The sequence below is a fragment of the Aythya ferina genome (genome assembly GCF_964211825.1).
Source record: "Aythya ferina genome assembly, chromosome: 2".
In the NCBI taxonomy this organism is placed as follows: Eukaryota; Metazoa; Chordata; class Aves; order Anseriformes; family Anatidae; genus Aythya; species Aythya ferina.
Window position 1 is genome coordinate 125,994,389 of NC_140297.1, and position 21,652 is coordinate 126,016,040.

At 38.0% G+C, this 21,652-nt stretch overlaps 1 protein-coding gene across 1 annotated transcript in view; it reads left to right on the forward strand.

Annotated features, from left to right (window-relative positions):
• The window catches only part of SULF1 (sulfatase 1), a 264,797-nt gene that overhangs the window by 26,538 nt on the left and 216,607 nt on the right, over window positions 1-21,652 (forward strand). The window lies entirely within an intron of this gene.

Here is a 21,652-nt window from a genome sequence, read left to right on the forward strand (position 1 = left end):
TTTAAACTTCTTTTTTTTTTTTCAATTAAAAAAATAAAAAATAAAAGAGGACAAAGTTGGCCATATGATATATCACAAGCATTATTGGACAAGTCTGATATTGGACAGATATTCTTTTAACAGTATCTTAGGACTAGTTTTCTTCCTCCAGCTACACTCAGTTTACATTATTACGAATTTAAAGGGACACGAATACAATGCAGGTTTATACTTTCTCTGCAGAAGACATCACCTGTCACATAGTCAAGATCCCAAATCTTTTCTCAGAAAAAGGGCTTTTCTGAGATAAAATTGTTCAGTGTAAACATTTTATAATGGTATTCTGCTGTTAGAATGCAATTATGAATTGTGTTTAGGCTTCTTGTAATTAGGCCAGAGTCTTCAGCACGTAACTAAAGAAAAAACAATATAAGAACATGAGGGCTTTTTTTGTACATAGTGACTAGGACAGAGATTTAAAGCCTTCTAAAAAGAAATGCGCAGGTGTTTTCTTTCTATTGATTATGTTTACTGCATAGTATTTATTAAACCAAGACTTCAGAGTTTATCTTGGTCTGCAGCGGGAACCAAAAAGATTTATCCTCTTGCATAGGAGGGAAAACAAATGGAAACAGCAGCCGTTAATGATCTTTTTAATAGAGTCAAAAACTCGCCATATTTTGGGCATGTTGACTAGGGCAAGACCATTCCCTAATAATATCAAAAATCTCCTGGAGTTCAATGGCACAAAGTGATTTTTTCCCACTGCAGAGTCCTTTGACTTATAAATAGGTTTGTTTTCTCCTACATTTTTCCCATGGTATACTACACGTGTTTTTTTGTTTGTTTGTTTGTTTGTTTTTTATCTTTTATACTATATGTCTTAAATTATCAGATACTTGGAAGAGTTCTGTGGACAGTGTTGTTTAAAGCAGAGTTTGGCACAGATATCCTGCAACCTTTTCTAGATTATGCTATTGCCTGTGATTATGAAAGTCTGGACTTGGTGACTTGACGATTTCAGTGGGCCAAGCATGGGTCACTAGTTGTGTTCCTAGAAGTTTTTGATAATTTTTTATTAAGAATGGTGATACTGAAAGTAGAACAGAGGCAACAGATAGCTATGGGAATGTGGAAAAGGAAATTACAATTGCTGAAGTGGAAACCAAAAGTCAAACAACTTAATGTACTCAGGTTGGGGGAAACAAATAATCTCCTTGCAATACTGCATGCACTCACACATGAACATGTATGTCCAACAGCAGAAATTCTAATAAATCTGTTAAATCAGGGAAGGTACAACTGGAAAACAGTCAACACAAAATATACATTTATGAAACAGAAAATAAAAATTATCTGGGCAACTACACAATGTGTTTCTTGTAGTAGTGTGCAAGGCTTTAGAATGCTTTAAGAATGATTAAAAATATGGAGGTACATGGAGACTAAAATGTGGCATGTATTTACCCATTTTGCATTTTATTGAACCAGTACAATGGCTTTTTAGATGAATAATTTTCTAAGACAATCAAAATCAATGCAATTTCTCAGGACTCCATTAAAGAATTTGATGTGATTTCACGTGAAGAAATAGTTATGATTAGTTAACTGAAACTTATCTAAGCATTATAAAACTTTACTGATGCTTTTTATTCAAAAAGTCTTTATTCAAGGCTTCATAGAGTGTTTCCACTAGTGATTTTGACCAAAAAAAAAAAAAAAAAAAAAAAACATATGATGATTTTTGCTAACAAAATTAGAAAATGTTGCTACAGAGAAAGACAGGAAAGCATTATGAAGGATTGAATAATCCTGAACATACAAAAAATGTCTATGTAGTAAATTTAACAGTACAAGAGTGAAGTACTATGCACTGATGGACTAAGAGGAATTTTTGCTATAAGACAAAACTTCCAAACAGGAAGGTGAGTGATCTTAGAGAATCAGTTATCATAAAATGACAAAATGTCTGTATCATGCAGAATCATGAAGCTAGGCAATAAAAGAACAGCTGTAATCTTACACCACATCTTGTGAAATACTTGTAAAGTAGATCTAACATAGCAAGGCCATTGTCAGAGAGCTTTTTGAGCAAGAGGAATCTCTGAAGAACCTTCCAGTCTGAAATAACTTTGCACTATTCTGCTTATCTATCTTTAGATTAATTCAAGTGGGAATGGGAGCAAATATAAACTAGATCAAAGTAATTAAGAATGAAACATATAAGAGGAGGCAAAAAAGCTTTGCTTGTGTTTTTTTGTTTGTTTGTTTGTTTTGTTTTGTTATTTTGTTTTTTAGTGTAGGGAAATGAGAATACATTTTTCTCCAACAATAGAGAGAAAATCCATGTAAACTGAAGGATATGGTTGGTATTAAACTAATTGAGTGTAAAATGGACAGGAATTCATGTAAGATGTAGACAGTTAATAGAATCATAGAATCACAAAATCATAACATCATAGAATGACAGAATGGTTTGACTTAGAAGGGACTTTAAAGGCCATCTAGTTCCAACCCCTCTGCCATGGGCAGGGACACCTCCCACCAGACCAGGCTGCCCAAAGCCAGCCTGGCCTTGAACACCTCCAGAGATGGGGCATCCACAGCTTCTCTGTTCCAATGCCTCAGCACCCTCAGAGTAAAGAATTTCCTCCTAATCTAAATCTCCTCTCTTTTAGCTTAAAACCATTCCCCATTGTCATAGAATCATAGAATCATTAAGGCTGGAAAAGACCTTCAATATCATCTGGTCCAACCATCACCCTACTACCAATGTCACCCACTCAACCATGTCCCTGAGCCAGGTCCAACCTTTCCTTGAACACCCCCAAGGACAGTAACTCCACCACATCCTGGGCAACCCGTTACAATGTCTGACTGCTCTTTCTGAGAAGAAATGCCTCCTAATTTCTAAACTAAACCTCCCCTGGTGCAACTTGAGGCCATTGCCTCTAGTCCTATCACTAGTTACCTGCGAGAAGAGGCTGACCCCCGGCTTCCCACACCTTCCTTTCAGATAGCTGTAGAGAGCAGTAAGGTCTCCCCAGAGCTTCCTCTTCCCCAGACTAAACAACCCCAGTTCTTTCAGCCGCTCCTTATAGGACTTATGTTCCAGGCCCTTCACCAGCTTTGTAGCCCTTCTCTGGACACATTCCAGGGCCTCTATGTCCTTCTTGTGGTGAGTGGCCCAAAGCTGAACACAGTACTCGAGGTGCCACCTCACCAGAGGGGAATGGTGAGGGGAATGGTACAGGGGAACGATCACCTCCCTGGTCCTGCTGACTACACAATTCCTGATACAAGCCGTTGGCCTTCTTGGCTACCTGGGCACACTGCCAGCTCATGTTCAGATAAGCATCAATCAGGAACCCCAGATCCTTTTCCCCTGCACAGCTTTCCAACCACTCTCCCACAAGCCTATAATGCTGCATGGGGTTGTGACCAAAGTGCAGGACCCAGCACTTAGCCATGTTGAACATCATCCCATTGCATCCCATTGGCCTCTGCCCATCAATCCATCCTGTCCAGGTCCCTCTGTAGGGCCTCCCTAGTCCTATCATTATCTGCCCATGTAAAGGGTAGAGCCATATATATATATATTTCTTAATCATCAGAAAATTTCTAGCTCAGTCTTCTGTTATTACAGGTTGTTAAAAACACCTCTGTGGTTTCAGGATAGAACTTGGTAAATATATTAAGGAGATTAATATGCAATTATGTATGCATTATGTCTGCATGCATTGCCTGTGGAAGCTGGAAACCAGTATTTGTCCCTCACTACTGCTATATTTCCTCAGAAACTGGTTATATGATAAGCCCTCTAATTAAAAAAGAAAAAAAAGAAAGAAAAAAAAAAGACTTTTACTCTTCTTTTTGCTTTCTAGACTTACTTCTTTCTCAGATGTTTCTTCCAGTTTGTGGGCTGCAATCCTCCTTTCCAATAAAATTCTAATTTCACAAATCATAACTGTACTCTAGCAACAGGCCCGACAATCATAAATCTGGCTTATAATAACACCCCCAAAGCTATTCAATTCTACACTTTAAGAAAAGACAAGAGGCTTCAGTCAGACAGTTCTCCCCTGAAACCTTGTGACAACACAGCATAGACAACTAACTGAGAGCTTTTGTTATGCCATTATAGAAATTCCTGATGTACCTACATTTTGAACACTTGTGTGCTATCCTCTCTCACTGACCCTGTTGTCATCAAGACAATGTAGTAACAAGTAAATGTCTGGGGAAGGATGCTCAGGAGTTTGGAAAAGAATCCATGCAAGGTACAATTAATTAGGATAGGAAAATTAATTATGGTAAGACATGACTGAGGAAGGATATCTCAAGTATAGAGAAGTATGGATCAATTGTTCACTGCTTCTTCCAGTAAAAAGGAAAAATAAATAAATAAATGAAGCTAGAATTTTTCAGGTTCTACACAAACATAGGAAGCTAGCAGTTAACCAGTAGCATACAGCCAGGCTGTGTAAATTTTCACCTGTGGACCCTGCCAGGCCTGGCTCAGAAAATCTCTGGGCTGTCTGCTGCTAGAGATGAGCCAAGTATGGAGAAGCATCATTAAATCTTGACCTGATCTTACACTTGTCAGTCTTCAATACCGCCAGCATCAGCAGGGTGAGGTGGAGATTTGTTTTTACCTGATATTTTTTCTGTTCTTGTATTAACTCTGGTAAAAGCTAGAAAGGGTAGTTCAGTTTTGGAGCTTGGAGAGGAAGCATACTCCTGTCTGATTCACAGCAAGTTTGTGTGTTGATGTTACCATAGATCTTCTGCAAAGGTTGCAGTAGTCTTTACAGCAAACGTGCCATAGTTGAGCAAAGAGGTGAACTAGTACCCTCACCACACTGTGACTACGATAACATAACATGACTTTAGTATGACTGACATATGTCAAAGTGGAAAAATTTCCCTCTCTATGTAGGTTATAGAAGCAGGAAGTTAAATGGCAAATCATTTATCTTAATGAAATTGGTGCTTAAGTGAAATCTTAATCATAGCATAGTTATCAATGGTTCGGTGCCAACCTATGTTGTGGAGTAAGAGCAATTCCTCTGCCTTGAGTATGAGTATGACCATTTAATATCTTTATTTTTGGCCTGGATGATGGAGTAAAAAGTGTGCTTATTAGTTATGTAAATGACATCAAACTGGGAGGCCCACTGTGTTCACCAAGGGACAAGATTGTGACTTAGTAACAGAGAACTGGAAGAGACCACAAGGAAAAATGAAATCCTGCTTCAGAATCCAAACTACACGTCAAGAAAACCAGGGATTATTTCCTTTCTAACTGTCTCACAGACAAGCAGCTGAAGCTGCCTGAAGATGCAGCACAACACCAGCAATATACTCTGTTTTCAAAATCATTTTGATAAATTGAGAAATCGGTCTAGAGAATATCACACTGCAGTTCAACAGGGTCTGGAGCCAAGGTTTCTTCCTATCTCCAGTATGCTGCCATTCTACATAAAAGCTGAAACCTTTACAAATCTGTTCACCAGTGTACTGTCACAGCTGCTTCCTTCCCTGCAGAATCAATTCTAATTCTTGCTTTTCCTGTCCCTTAAGCCCTACAAAACCGAGTTAGGAGGGAGCAGCACTGCATCTACTTGGAAGAGAATGAAGGAGATTTGATTCATCCTCCTTTTTCATTGCAATTAGAATTGTTTCAGTCAGCCACTCACATGCAATGCTGGTGTATATGTGTGACAGAACAGGTTCAGCTTCTAACTGGTGGTTATTCACAAGAAACAGAAGACTTGGCTTGCATTTCAGAGGGCAAGCTGTGCTTTCAAGGCTTTGTAGGATGAGAGAAAAATGAACTGTTTACTGGTATGCTGAGCATACTCTATGTGGAAACTATGGGGAGATAATCAGTGTGAAATCCCATGCCATGGTTTTCAGAACAAAACTGCAATTTAAATTAATTAGGAGAAAGCTCACTTTATTTTGTCCTCTCTAATAGCAAAAATTTTACTTTTTTTTTTTCTTTTTTTTTTTTTTTTCTCCCCACTATTTCTAAGGTATATGAGTGACTTATGATGCACTCAGGTTGGGGTTTTGGATGTTTGTTCAGGGGAGGGGTTTTAATTACATACGCATGAATAGTTTTGATCTTATCTTCTTTTTCTTTTAATCTTCTCTGTATATTAAGCAGTAAAAAATGGTGACTCAGTGGAAAGATATTTATTTCTGACATGTCTTCCAATAGGTCCAATAAATGTAGTTTCAATACTATTTGACATTTTTTACTTTGAAGATGGCCATTATCTCCAAGAACTGGAGGCAGAACACTTTTTTAAGTTCCTTTGAGAAATTTCAAAAGAAGATGCAAGCTTAATGTCCTTATTTCAGTGTTCAAACATCAGACACAGATTGCCATCTCTTTACTTAAAATCATAGCTGGCAATTTGTGTAGACAGGTTCTCTTTTTTTTGTCATATCATTTGCAGTTGCCAAGAAGTACACCTGTTTGTTTGCTTGATCCTTGGAGCATAGAAGTTGATTTACCATGCATTTTTAAAAAATTATAAGCTTGAAGACCAAAACTAATTAGGCAACTCTTTCAGTTCCAGTGTGCTAAGCTTTCATGGCTATGTCTTATACCACTGTCTTTAATCAGGACATTTATCCAGCATAGAAATTGGGAGCTACTGTAAAATTCTTCTATCAATAGCAATGTTTGAAATATGTGCCTTGGCCTCCTGTTGTTCAAGCATTGCAAATTGTCAAATTATATGCGACAGACTGATCATGATCTGTCCTTTTCACGACAAGCAAAAGTGTTTTTCCTTCACTCTGGCAAAATGAAAAAGAAAAAGCATTCAACTACATCAAGAGATTGTTCCAATCCCAGTTAGTTGTTATTTTGCAAAATGTTAGTGTGTTTCAGCATGAAGCTATAAGTTTCTCCCAAGGTAGTATTCTACAAATGACATACAGCTTTTCCATAGTTAATGCAGCGTTGTATGCATTTTATAAAAATTTCGTGATGGCAGAATCTACATGATAACTTGTATTAATAAATGTTTTTATCTATTATGCAATGGGAAAATTAAAGTATGGTTCAGTGTTATTGCCTGTGCTGGTATACTGGAAAACGAAAGCATTTCAGTGACAGCTACGCAATATCTCACTTCACCTATGAAGGAACAGCTGTGGTTTTCTGTGGTGGAAAATACTTGGGGTGTGAACAGTGGATGAAGTATGAGAGTACATTCCAGTGTGAATGTATCAAACACTGCGGATAACTGTGCTGGAGGTATATTTGGGTACCACAGTTACATATATGTAGCATAGGTGTTGCTTTTTAGGTATGGTTATTTATCATATAATGACTACAAAATATTCTCCTCTTTTCATCACAGTGTAGGATAGACAACATCTGTTAAAAACATTCTAAAATAGAGCTGGTGTGAGATCTAAAAATCTTTTAAAAAAAAAAAAAAAAGACAAAACAGGAACAAAGAAACTGCACACATGATTTTTATTATTTTTTTTTAGACAAATACAATGATAATAATTTTCTATACTTGGTAGGTGGTGGAACCAATAGCTAGTGGTAATAAAATAAACAGCCAGCTCAAAACCTCACTATGCACCATTGCTGGCATGTAGCACAAAAAGTAGGAGTTAGGATGGATCGATATAAAAAATATGCCCTTCATATATTTGTTAAAAAACACCTGCTCAGTACCACATTTTTAAATAACTCATTGAATTAGCTAAGTATACTTTTTGCTGACATCTTAATTAGATAATTATGTCTTAATTATTCATTGTCCATAATTCACAGCTGCCTGTATATGAAATTCAGCACTTGTAGCTAATCACATATTCTGTAATGAATTTTGAGTCAGTCAACACTATTCTGCTGTAAATTGTCCAGCAGAAGAATAATTTACACTATAACTAAAACTGTATATTCCCAGTTTTAAAAGTTCTTCAGCAAGTTTGTCATTTCTGAAAACATTTGGATGCAGTTCTTAGTTGAGTTTTACAGTCAGCCCTTCATTTAAATTCATCTACAACTTTCTTCTTTATCTATGGAAACTGATATATTTTATGTTAGAAACAATGGAAAATAATTAAATACATAATAAAATTTTAAATAAAACAGCCAAAATTAGTACAAGAATCTCATGGAAATTTTAGAACAGTACCACTAGTACTAAAAACATACTGTTTTTACATACTGAACATACTGAAACTGATGTAGTTTACACTGATGTGTTTATGAATAATATTTCTCTTTTTATACCTCCTTAATATATTATTTACAATGATCTTACTACAAAAATGGTATACTATGATTAGTGTATATAATATTTTGAAAATTCAGATCCAATATTGACTCTATTTAATTACTGTAAGCATAGTTGTTTATGTTCATTACCTGGTCATTTGCAAGCTACTTTCAAGAATTTTCCTTTTCTGTGGCTTTTTTGAAACTCACATTGTGTCACAAACTTCCTTTTACAATTTTTTCGCGGTCTATAATGTGACATTTGGCCTATCTCCCTACATCATCCTTGAGGTGCTAGTTATGGCATTGTACCATGCAGTCTACATAGCCCTCATTCACCAGAGCCAAGCATACCAACACTGAGGTCTGTGCAATTGAAAGGGAACCCTCAGAGTGATTCTCAACCTGCCATGCAGCATTACATCCATATAACAGTGAGATGCTTATAAAACTTGCAGTCATTTTCCAGCCTTGTTATATGGTCTGTCACTGCAAAGTTGGGTTGATAAGACAATGTGGAGAAAATCATAAGAAATCCAACCAGACCACTGGGGAAGTGTTCTGAGATGTTGCCCTCCTGACACCTGCATCTGCCCCATCATCAGTGCAGGAGCCCTTCGCTTGACTGGCCTCAGCCTGACCAGATGTAACTAAAAGTGCAGCTTTTGGCTGCTACGATTAGGAGCACTGCTAAGCACTTATCAGAGTGCAGTGCTGAAAAATATCAGCACTGTAGCTAGAGACATAGCACGTTCTACGTGGAAAATGCATCTGACCAAATTTAAAGTGAAAGTAATTTAAAATACGATGCAAATGACCTTTCAATAGTTGCTGTACAACAACATTTATGTCTGATCTATCGTGCAAAAGTAAATAAGTGTACTCATTCATATCCTCTTACTAGTGTTTGCTCTTCCTGTCAAGAGTGCAAAATGCAGTTCTAATCAGGTGGTTTGGGTCCTAATCTGCTCTGAAAGATGTATCAGGCTGGAAAGTGATACATTAATCACAATGTTCTCTTTTGAAAGAAATCACAGCTACCTGTTTGGGATTATTTTAAGGGCTGATCAGGCCCACAGAGAGTTGATATAGCCAAGAGTGCAATTTATTTTAGAGAAAGAGCAGTGCCAAAGCCTATACATTTATGAACATACTTAAACTCTCCAATGTGAGAACTTTTCAGATGATAGGGAAAAAAGTCCCCGTCAAATGGAAAATGTTGTTTGTTCTTTTCCAAGGCAGGTGGTAGGGGATGCTCTTGAGGAGATAAAAATGGCTTTTATTTCCCTTCCTATGCAAAAGATCAAAAAAGTAAGGAACTGTCAGACTTAATGAGCCATGCTAAAGGCCTGCATCCTGACAGAATTAATGCATCATTTATAGAGTACTTCATAGGAAAATGATTTAGCGAATCACATATCACTTTGATGTCTTGAAACAAGCCAGTTTATTAATATTTATGTGAGGAATTCAGCAATTACAAATGACTAAGTCGTGTAGGCCAATGGCTGGAAGAACATATTGTGGGATTACTGGTGTGGAATGGTTACCAATTGAGATGTTGTGATGAATCAGTATACATAGCAGGTTTCAGGACCTGAGTTTGAATCCTTGACTTGGACCCAAGTAAATGCCACTTCTTCTGGTGAAGAGACAGAGGTGGCAAGGTCCCTGGCAGGCTGTATGCTGCTTTTGAAAGATGCTGCTCTGCTCCTTCTAGGTGGGGCTAAAAGGCTCTGAGCCTTTTCAAAACTCATAACTATCAAGTCTGCTGTTGTCAAAGCACAGGGTACTGCAGTGCAGATCTCCTGTAGAAGGAAACAAACTACGTAGTGCATTTCAACTAGACCTCCAGAAAGGGGAATGATTCTGCTAAAATCATATGTACAGATGTAGCTGCAAAAGCCATGTTTCCAAAGAACACATTGTCTTGTGTTTGTGCTTCCTGGGCCTCCTACTGCATTGTAGGAAGATGGAAAATAACTGAAACAGGGTGTAGCACAGAGTTACAACACTTCCTTTCTTGTAATATTGGGAGAAGCGGTTGTACTAAGGCTTTCTTCAGCCAAGACAAAGAATACCTCTTTCTTTCAGTAAAAAAGAAAGTGTAGTAGCCTACCACATTCTTTTAGTAGCAATCCTACTACTTTTTTGAGTAGAGATGTCAGTGTTCTCTAAGTATACCCAACTGCTTCATCTAATACTCCAATGGAGTAAGGTGTGCAAGGTGTATACAGACCAATACTGTTTACTCTTTTCCATGAGACGCAGGACTCTAGATGGCTCAGACCTGGGCCTTAGGTTTCTCAGGTCTTCTAGTGCCTCAGACATTTTCATCTGATTTCCATCCAGCTTTATAAACTCTGGCTTCTGGCTTCACATCTTCAAGCATAATTTGGCAAGAAAGTAACAAATATAACCTTAGCCAAATAACTTAACCATAGTCACTTTGCTCTTAAAAAAGAAGAAATGAGTCAGAGGGCTCTTGGAAAAAACATACAAGCCCTGAGGCAAAGCCTTGCTTGACCTAATCTCTGTCAGTCCTAAACAAGCATTTCAGGCTAGGCAGTTTCTCTTCCTTTGTCTCTCCCCGGCAACTTCTTATCAAGCAATGGCATGCTTGAAGTAGCACATTCTAAATGTGGCTACTCTCTGTCAACTTCTCTGTCTCCTCTTTCCATATACCCAGACTGAAAATCTGTAGGTGTACAAACTGTAATGTTCAGTTCAGCAATTACATGCAAATTGTTGATTCCCAGTCTGTCTGTGTGGCTTTGCCATTCATTGTAGCTCTAACACATTCTTTCTAGGTAGAAAAGCTGTCTGAAGTATTTCACAGTGTCCTGCTTGACCTTCAAACAGATAGGAGACCATCATGTAATAGAAAGAAGTGGAGATCCTACTTGTACCCAGAAATAGCCTATCCTATCACAGAGGAAACTGGACACTGGGTTGTGTCCAGATGCATAGTGTGTCCCTGACATTTGTGCTTGAATGCGTGTCTCTTTACCAATGTGCTTGGTTGCATGTGAAATTTAGCTAGAAGACACCTACTGCAAGACGAGCTCCTAGATTCAGTTTTTGGTAGTACTGCATCACTTCACTGCATCAGGAATAGCTTAAGAGGGATTCCTTTCATTGTTATTGTACTTTGCCTGAGGACAGAAAAGTATTACCTTTCTTCTCCTCCTCCCATAATTTTTTATCTTCCTTGGAAGCATCTAGTTGCTGTTGGAGACAGCTTAATAAACATTTTATTTTTTTCATTTCCTGTGGTCTACACTACATTCCTTAGGAAAAATAAATAAATAAATAGATAAAATAAAATAAAATAAAATAAAATAAAATAAAATAAAATAAAATAAAATAAAATAAAATAAAATAAAATAAAATAAAATAAAATAAATATATAGAAAGCTCTGATACAGAAATCTCTAGGTTATTCAGTATAAAAACATGGGGGTATGAATTTTTTTGACAACCTCTCACCAGCTCCAGCAACCCGCTCTTTACTGATTCTGTTATTTTCTGTATTTATGAAAAACCTGTTCTTTCAACAAGTTAAGAGCTGACTTGGTTTGCCTGCACACTCTAGTGGAAAGATAATATGCCTTATCTTTTTTTCCTTAGTATGTAGTATGAAAATAAAAAATCATTAGGATTTATGTAGACAAGTTTGGCTGGCTTCTATTATTGGATTGTAAAATGCAATTTGGGATCACTAAGAACAAATTATATATATTAGATCTGATTAAGTATGTATTTTAGAAGGTCAAACATGAAAAGTGATCGTAAAAAACATTTTTTTAATGTTTTTATTATTATTTTTTTCTTTTACTTAAAGCATTTACCATATACTAGTGAGTTGTGATCTGCTACTGTACAGAGATAAATATGCATTACAGAAACAGGAAAATACTAAGATCTAAAAACATTATGAGCTGACAAATTTTCTTTTAAACTACTGCTGTATATGCTAAGGAACCAAGAGTATCTGCACAGAATTCTACTGATTCAGGACATTGTATCAGACTTACAGAAGTCCAGGTAGAAAGTATTTAACTTAAGCATATTTTTATTCTGTTTAGTATAACTAGAATTTTTTATGAGTTTATTTACTTCTGCACATGCTTTTAGTGCTTCTTATGTTTTTTAAATGGGACCTGAATTTCACCTAACACACACAGGGCAAGAACACATGGCTCTGAAATGCCCCAAAATTCAGATTCTCCGAGCCACTGAAACATGCATGGAAGCATCTAAAACGTAAGACATGTTATGAATTTCTGACGTATGAATCACAACCAGTCCAGACCTAAGGAACAAAGCTATTCCAGCCATTCTTTACTGTTATACGTGATATTGCCAAGAAACTCTTCTCTCTATTTTCTATTTAGGAATTCAATTTGGAAATGATCAGTGTAGAGGATTCAGTAGAGGTAAATAACACTGAATGAGCCAAGCATGGCTAGTAGGTCTTTCTTACTCCCACTCTCAGAGCATTTGGATAACCCAAATGGTACAAAATAGATGTATTTCAGCATTCTTGAAATGAGGAAAGAAGGCATGGATTGCCATTGCTTGAGTCACATTACAAATACATGAGAGAGACATTAGACACAAAATTTTCTATCGAGATAAATGATGAAATGTACAAAGGGCTCCTTTCTCCGGTACACATGAATATGACTGACTTGATTTCAAACATCATTTTTTTAACAGATTTATTAAAAGCTCTTCATACTTCAGCAAATTTCTTACATTGCAGCTTTCATTCATTTTGTCCCTGACATGTCGAATGTGAATATGCAATGCAGTTATTGGATGTTTAACTTTAGTGTTTTGTTTTATTAAAAAACAAACAACAACAACAACAACAACAAACATATTATTGGCTTTAATTATAAGGTTAAAAAAAATCTGATAAGTACAATTCAGACAGCACACAAGATCTCTGAATTCATTTGGAGATAAAATGCTTAAAACTGACAGCTATTTTAAAATCTGTTTTACATTAAAAATCATACTTCAGACTACAGTCATTTAATTATTGCATCCAATGTCTTTCCTCTAAGTTACACAATTGTTCTTCATTCACATAAATGCATCATGGCATGACACTTCTCCAACTAAATTGTTATTTTGTTGTTTTCACTAAAAAAACAAACAAACAAACAACAAAAACAAAAAGCACAAAGATCCACTGAAAAATCTTCAAAGAGTACATGGGTTCATACTGGAAGAAAGGGATAAGTAAATAGCTACATGACTGAGAAGCACATAATACTTGTGTTCTGTGCAGAAATGAATTATATTTCTTTCAATTTCTCTATAATTGTATATTTACTTCTTCTTCTGAGCAGAGTAATATTCTTTTTAACTAATATTTACATATCATTTTCAGAAAGTTTTTCATTTCATTTTACTTAATAATAGTAGTAGTTACAAATCTACTTAGTAAACAACACTTGTAATATAATTTTATGTTATGATATTTAGAAGAGCTCATGAAGTGTTTGGGTGTTTAGAAGAATTCATGAACATAATTTCTGGGGTAGACAGAGGGAGAAATTTTTGCTGACAGATACCTTAAATTTAAAAGATGAAAGAATAATTTAGGTTTCAAGCCCATCATATAAAGCAACTTAATTACAGAGTGACCAAGTATCCATTCAGCCAAAGACATAAATGGAAGTTTCCCTTCAAGTCATGTAGACAAGAATATCATTACAACCTACAGCTATAGTTACTTCATGAATCTTACTCATACTGTTTCTCCAGTTCTTGTTTCTCACATACTTGCTTGTATTGGTCAGCAACAACAAAAAAACTGTTGTTTCATAAGAAGACCATGGAAAGCATCCAAAATAGGAACGCTATAATATTATCTATATTTACAAGTTTATTTGGATTTTAACATCATTTTGTTAGGAGCAAAATGGAACTTTTCCAATATTTATTTAGGTTGTTTAATTTAATTAACCAAGCATGTTGCCATGTAACATGGCACCACAAAATGGAGTTCTTCCTGTGGCAAATTGTTTCCCAGAATGAAGTAAATAACATGGAGATTAAGTATAAAACAGGCATCACATGTGGGGCCAAATTCATAAAGAGTGTGTCAGCTGGTGTAAGTAGCACATTGTTAAATTCACCCTCAGTGTCTTATATTGATGCAATCTCAACCCCCAAAAGAAGGATTAAGAATGTATATGAAAGCCTAAATTCCTTACTTACTCTTAAACCTTCTTAAATCACTCTGGCAAGAGAACAAGGCCTCAGGGCATGTGGAAGTTTCCCTCACAATTTTCAGTTTTCCCTTACACAGCGGGCTTGCACAGTTAGGGTAGAACTGAGAGAGACTCCATCAGCCTGACAACCAACATGTGTCACAGCCGCACATAATGGCCACAATCAGTGTTTCCTTGTAAAGGAATCACAAGGAACAGAGCATGAAGCCAAGCAGCTCTGATGATATCATAGCTTTTACTGGGGTAACCCCAGAAGACAGATCAAGCTGAGATACTTTTAACTTCTCTGGCATTCTTTTACATTTAATTACATTCACATAATTTCCACTTTCCATCTTATGGACTGTTATAGTCTATCAAGATTCATCTCCCTTCATCTGATGGTGCTCCAGCCCACCTTATTATCCTGTTCTTCATCACACCCTAAGGCCACAGCAGCTCTAATCTCTGCATTTACTGCACACAGAAGCCAAATTAACTTCCTTGAGCACACAACTGAGCTTCAGGCAATTTATAGTTCCTCTCAGATTCCTCTGACCACTTAGAGACAGAAAGAAATCTGAGTTTACAGTATTACAGTTGCTGGAAGATAGGGAAGTAAGGTGGGAGTGGTGTGGTGTTCTGTTTTTCTGTTTGTTTGTTTGTTTGTTTTATACAACAATCCTGTTTATGTTTTGAATGTTTTACATTTTTCATTTCCACTGCAGTGCAGAGAACTGTCACTCCAACCCTTTTTCTTGTAAGGAAAGTGGGGATGACTTAGTCACATTCCAATGTCATTTCCAACCAAGGTATCAAAAAATTCCCCTTCCAATCACCAGCTAAGGATACCTGTGATCATTTCTGTACCTTGGCTGCAGTGTGGAATAGTCTCTGACTCTGATGTGTGGTGCTCATGGCTTTATGCTTGCCACAAAAAGCTTCTTACTTTGCTGTATCATCCTTAGTTCCACCAACTGTGTCAAGCAGCACAAGTGATAGATAGCACAAAGTGATCTATTTGAAATTTTATTACTTGTTTTATTCCTGATGCAGGAAGGAAAACTGTGTTGGTCCATAGGCTGTAAGACTCAGTTGGTGGCTCTCTAGTCATGCAGGGATAACCATGAGACTGATTACTACCTGTGAGATTACTGCTTATTCTTTGTATTGCTTTATCCCCCTACTCTAAAGTAGAAAAAATAATCTCTTTAATCTGGTTAGATAACTGTATATAAAAGTGAGTAGGAGAAAGAAGAACATACATTTTACATAATGGCAGTATATCATATTATTCATAGGAGTACTTAAGTCAGCCAAATTACATCCTTGCAATAGTATGTTCCCTGAAAATCCTCATTGTTGTTCAGGTTGGAACTGATTAGTCTTTGATGACTCCTCTGTTGCTACTTGTGACAATCCACTTGGGTTACTCTTTAGTACAGTTCTTTCTACTTCTGATTCTAACTATGTCAAATAGTGCTTTGTAGCAAAAGAGAACACTTACACAAAGTGACAGCATTTCTAATGGAATTCTATGAACTTCTAGTTGGAAGGTTAGCAATACAACATCCCCATTACCAAGATACTAAAAAGGATCCTAAAGAATTTTTTGTTCACTCACATTCCAAAGCTACATAGGATTTGGTTATAAGTGAAAGAGCAGAAAAAAAAAAAAAAAAAAAAAAAAAAAAAGAAAAAAAAAATAATTCTTAATCTAGACTGAATATTCCTTGGAGTATTTTCCTAGTTTAGGAGCTGGTCCAGACTAACTGAAACCTCATGACCACTTTCAATGTAAATATTTGTAGACCCACATTGTGTTCTGTCATTCTAGATATCATAATAATTATAATTAAGTTGCAGCATAAATCATAAAGAAAGTAAACAAAAGCAAATGATTTATCCCAGAAATGGCAAGTTTTAAAGGCTAATGGAAATTTCGTGTTACCAGTACACTCACAAGTCAGGCTTAAAGCTTTGCATTACGGTACAAATAACCTATGAAAACATACATATGAAAAATCTGTTGAGCTGATATATTATTTTTTTTTAAGTGGTCATATTTTATCCTAGATAGTAGAAGCATTTCATTCTTTTGACCTTGATGTTTAATAATAACTTTATAACTAAGGAGCATTAACAAAGCCACTGCAAGGACAGTCCTACTAGACATATGTTGCAATTCTAAAGGAACAGCCTCTTTTACCTACTTCTCCCTTAGCTCCACTTTTATTTATTCACTGTCAAATTTGTGCACAGTTATTTTCTGCAAAAGCTGAAGAGTACAGTGTTTATGTTAAATAAATGTCTATGCAGCTCATATATCACTGATGCTCTATATGGGTTTTGTTAGATTACATTGCTGTAGCATTGTATAGGATTACAGTACTACTACTAACTGAGATAACTGCATCCCTGCTCTGTCTCAGCAGTTGTGTACATGTATTCCCACCAGACAAAAGTTATTCTCCAAGTATTGTGTTCAATAAAAGAAAGAAAGAAAGAAAGAAAGAGAAAGAAAGAAAGAAAGAAAGAAAGAAAGAAAGAAAGAAAGAAAGAAAGAAAGAAAGAAAGAAAAAGAAAGAAAGAAAGAAAGAAAGAAAGAAAGAAAGAAAGAAAGAAAGAAAGAAAAAGAAAGAAAGAAAGAAAGAAAGAAAGAAAGAAAGAAAGAAAGAAAGAAAAAGAAAGAAAGAAAGAAAGAAAGAAAAAGAAAGAAAGAAAGAAAGAAAGAAAGAAAGAAAGAAAGAAAGAAAGAAAGAAAGAAAGAAAGAAAGAAAGAAAGAAAGAAAGAAAAAGAAAGAAAGCATTAAATTTATCTCTTCAAGCTGTATGCAGTACAGTTTTGAGTATATTTTATCTTGGCAAACTTTGCCTTATAATAAAATCAAAAAGAATGAAGTCAGCTATCAGTTAATTTTGCCAAGCTTGAACTCTTACATTTCTTCTCACTAGGCCAAAAAGAATAGACTTACACAGTGTCACTGTGATACTGTAATTCAAGATAATCTAAAATACTGCATTATTTTACTTTCACGTATATCCATAATCACTTTGGAAAGCTTAAAAAAAAAAAAATCATGCGTATGTTTCAGTTCCTAGAAATCAACTATTAAATGCATGTACTATAGCTAAATAGTACATGTCTCATGACTGGAGTACTGCAATGCCTAGCTATAAGCTCTTTAGAAGGGACAGGCAGCACAGAAGGGGTGGTGGTGTAGCTCTATATTAGAGAGTCTTTCGAGGTTGTAGAACTCGAGGCTGGGAATGACAAGGTCGAGTCCCTTTGGGTTAGGATCGGCAGGGACAACAAGGCTAGTGTCCTGGTCGGGGTCTGCTATAGACCGCCGAACCAAGATGAGGAGACTGATGAGGAATTCTACAGACAGCTGACAGAAGTTGCGAAATCGTCAGCTCTTGTACTCGTGGGGGACTTCAACTTCCTTGACATATCCTGGAAGCACAACACAGCCCTGAGAAAGCAGTCTAGGAGGTTTCTGGAGAGCGTGGAAGATAGCTTCCTGACGCAGCTGGTTAGTGAACCTACCAGGGGTGGTGCCCCACTAGACCTTCTCTTCACAAACAGAGAAGGACTGGTGGAGGATGTGATTGTCGGGAGCTGTCTTGGGCAGAGTGACCACGAAATGGTGGAGTTCACTATTCTTGGCGAGGCCAGGAAGGGGACCAGTAAAACCGCTGTATTGGACTTTCGGAGGGCTGACTTTGAGCTGCTCAGGACACTGGTTGGTGGAGTCCCTTGGGAGGCGGTTCTGAAGGGCAGAGGGGTCCAGGAAGGCTGGGCGCTCTTCAAGAGGGAAATCTTAATGGCGCAGGAACGGTCTGTCCCCAAGTGCCCAAAGACGAGCTGGCGGGGAAGAAGACCAGCCTGGCTCAACAGAGAAATGTGGCTTGATCTTAGGAGAAAAAAGAGGGTTTATAATCTTTGGAAAAGTGGGCAGGCCACTAGGGAGGACTTTAAGGATGTAGCGAGGCTGTGCAGGGACAAAATTAGGAAGGCCAAAGCTCATCTGGAGCTCAATCTGGCTACTGCCGTTAAAGATAACAAAAAACGTTTCTATAAATACATCAACACAAAAAGGAGGACTAAGGAGAATCTCCATCCTTTACTGGATGCGGGGGGAAACTTAGTTACAAGAGATGAGGAAAAGGCGGAGGTGCTCAATGCCTTCTTTGCCTCAGTCTTTAGCGGCAATACCGGTTGTTCTCTGGATACTCAGTACCCTGAGCTGGTGGAAGGGGATGGGGAGCAGGATGTGGCCCTCACTATCCATGAAGAACTGGTTGGTGACCTGCTACGGCACTTGGATGTGCACAAGTCGATGGGGCTGGATGGGATCCACCCAAGGGTACTGAGAGAACTGGCAGAGGAGCTGGCCAAGCCACTGTCCATCATTTATCAGCAGTCCTGGCGACTGGGGGAGGTCCCAGTTGACTGGCGGCTAGCAAATGTGATGCCCATCTACAAGAAGGGCCGGAGGGCAGACCCGGGAAACTATAGGCCTGTCAGTTTGACCTCAGTGCCAGGGAAGCTCATGGAGCAGATTCTCTTGAGAGTCATCACGCAGCACTTGCAGGGCAAGCAGGCGATCAGGCCCAGTCAGCATGGGTTTATGAAAGGCAGGTCCTGCTTGACGAACCTGATCTCCTTCTATGACAAAGTGATGCGCTGGATGGATGAGGGAAAGGCTGTGGATGTGGTCTACCTTGACTTCAACAAGGCTTTTGACACCGTCTCCCACAGCATTCTCCTCAAGAAACTGGCTGCTCTTGGCTTGGACTGGCGCACGCTTCGTTGGGTTAGAAACTGGCTGGGCCCAAAGAGTTCGTTGGGTTAGAAACTGGCCGGGCCCAAAGAGTCGTGGTGAATGGAGTTAAGTCCAGTTGGAGGCCAGTCACTAGTGGCGTCCCCCAGGGCTCGGTGCTGGGGCCGGTCCTCTTTAATATCTTCATCGATGATCTGGACGAGGGCATCGAGTGCACCCTCAGTAAGTTTGCAGATGACACCAAGTTAGGTGCGTGTGTCAATCTGCTTGAGGGTAGGAAAGCTCTGCAGGAGGATCTGGATAGGCTGCACCGATGGGCTGAGGTCAACTGCATGAAGTTCAACAAGGCCAAGTGCCAGGTCCTGCACCTGGGGCGCAATAACCCCAAGCAGAGCTACAGGCTGGGAGAGGAATGGTTGGAGAGCTGCCAGGCAGAGAAGGACCTGGGAGTGATGGTGGATAGTCAGCTGAATATGAGCCAGCAGTGTGCTCAGATGGCCAAGAAGGCCAACAGCATCCTGGCTTGTATCAGGAACAGTGTGACCAGCAGGGCTAGGGAGGTGATCGTCCCCCTGTACTCAGCTCTGGTGAGGCCGCACCTCGAGTACTGTGTTCAGTTTTGGGCCCCTCACTACAAGAAGGACATCGAGGTGCTTGAGCGGGTGCAGAGAAGGGCGACGAAGCTGGTGAGGGGCCTGGAGAACAAGTCCTACGAGGAGCGGCTGAGGGAGCTGGGCTTGTTCAGCCTGGAGAAGAGGAGGCTCAGGGGTGACCTTATCGCTCCCTATAGGTACCTCAAGGGAGGCTGTAGCGAGGTGGGGGTTGGTCTGTTCTCCCACGTGCCTGGTGACAGGACGAGGGGGAATGGGCTTAAGTTGCGCCAGGGGAGTTTTAGGTTAGATGTTAGGAAGAACTTCTTTACCGAAAGGGTTGTGAGGCATTGGAACAGGCTGCCCAGGGAAGTGGTGGAGTCACCATCCCTGGAAGTCTTCAAAAGACGCTTAGATGTAGAGCTTAGGGATATGGTTTAGTGGGGACTGCTAGTGTTAGGTCAGAGGTTGGACTCAATGACCTTGAGGTCTCTTCCAACCTAGAAATTTCTGTGATTCTATGTATCATAGTTATAACAGGGGTTATAATTTTAACTAGCCCGTACATTGTCTTCTTCTTTGTCATGAAATGCCATCTGTAATGTACAATGACCTTGGCTTCACTTCTCAGTCTCTAGTTCCTCCAGAAAACTGACACTGAAGTCATCTTCATGCTCATCATACTGATGATCAGATAACATTGATCAGTTAAAATACTATGGCAACACGGGTCATCACTGCTTTTGTTGTTCACTGTGACTTGATATCATCTCTAAAACAAAATTTATTTACCTATTTTCTTTCAAATTAATGACAGTTTTGTTTCATTTTGTTTAGATGAAAGTATCAATTTTCCTTCCTGATGTTTACCTCATAGACATGCTGACAGTCTTCAAATTTTATGAAAGGTGTAAACACAGCACACACATACATATATATATATATATTTATTTATTTTTTCTGAAAACAAATCATCTAGATGGCAATTCTGCCCATATTGTAGCAGCATTTAATCCAAATGTCCAAACAAAGATGGTTACATGGATTTATTTTCATTTTACCTACATTCTAACATGTGGGATATTATGATAGTAGCAAGTAGAATCTCCCAGGGGAAAACCATACTTTTTTAGGGCCACTTTCCTCAATACCATGCACCTCCTGATGATGTAAAAAGTATACCTTCCCATTCACTTTAAGAATGTATTCCTAGCAAAAAATAACTAAGAACAAAAATCACTCTTTTTAGAAAATACGTCTTTTATAGCCAGGTCAAAGCTGATAAAATTCCAAAATACATTAAAATAATTCTTAGAGTGAAGATATTATGAATTCTTTTCAATAATAGATCTAGAAAAAATATAAAGGAAGCTCAGGCAACTTTAACAAGTAACAACTTTCTGAAACTTCAGTAAATTATTTTAAACAGGTTTCTTACTTTCTTCCAGTTTGCTGAGTATTGGGATATTTGAATCATTTAGCTTCTTTCACTGAATTTTTTTGCACACCACAATCCAGATTTTGTAGTATCAACAGCTCATAATGAAACAGAGCCAATGCAGCACTAGAAAATAGCTCAAGCAAGAGAATACACAGATTTGTTTCATTTTATGCAAATACTCCTTAGAAATCAGTGAAGAGGGTAAAGAAAATCCAGAACACTTATGAAGTTTTACTAAAAAATGTTTGGATAAAATGCATTTCATATTTGTGAAGTTTTCCATACACTGTTGAAAGTTGAGGAGTAACAGTTGCCAAAATCTTAATTTCAGACATTTTTGCTGCACTTGACTTATTCTTACAAGG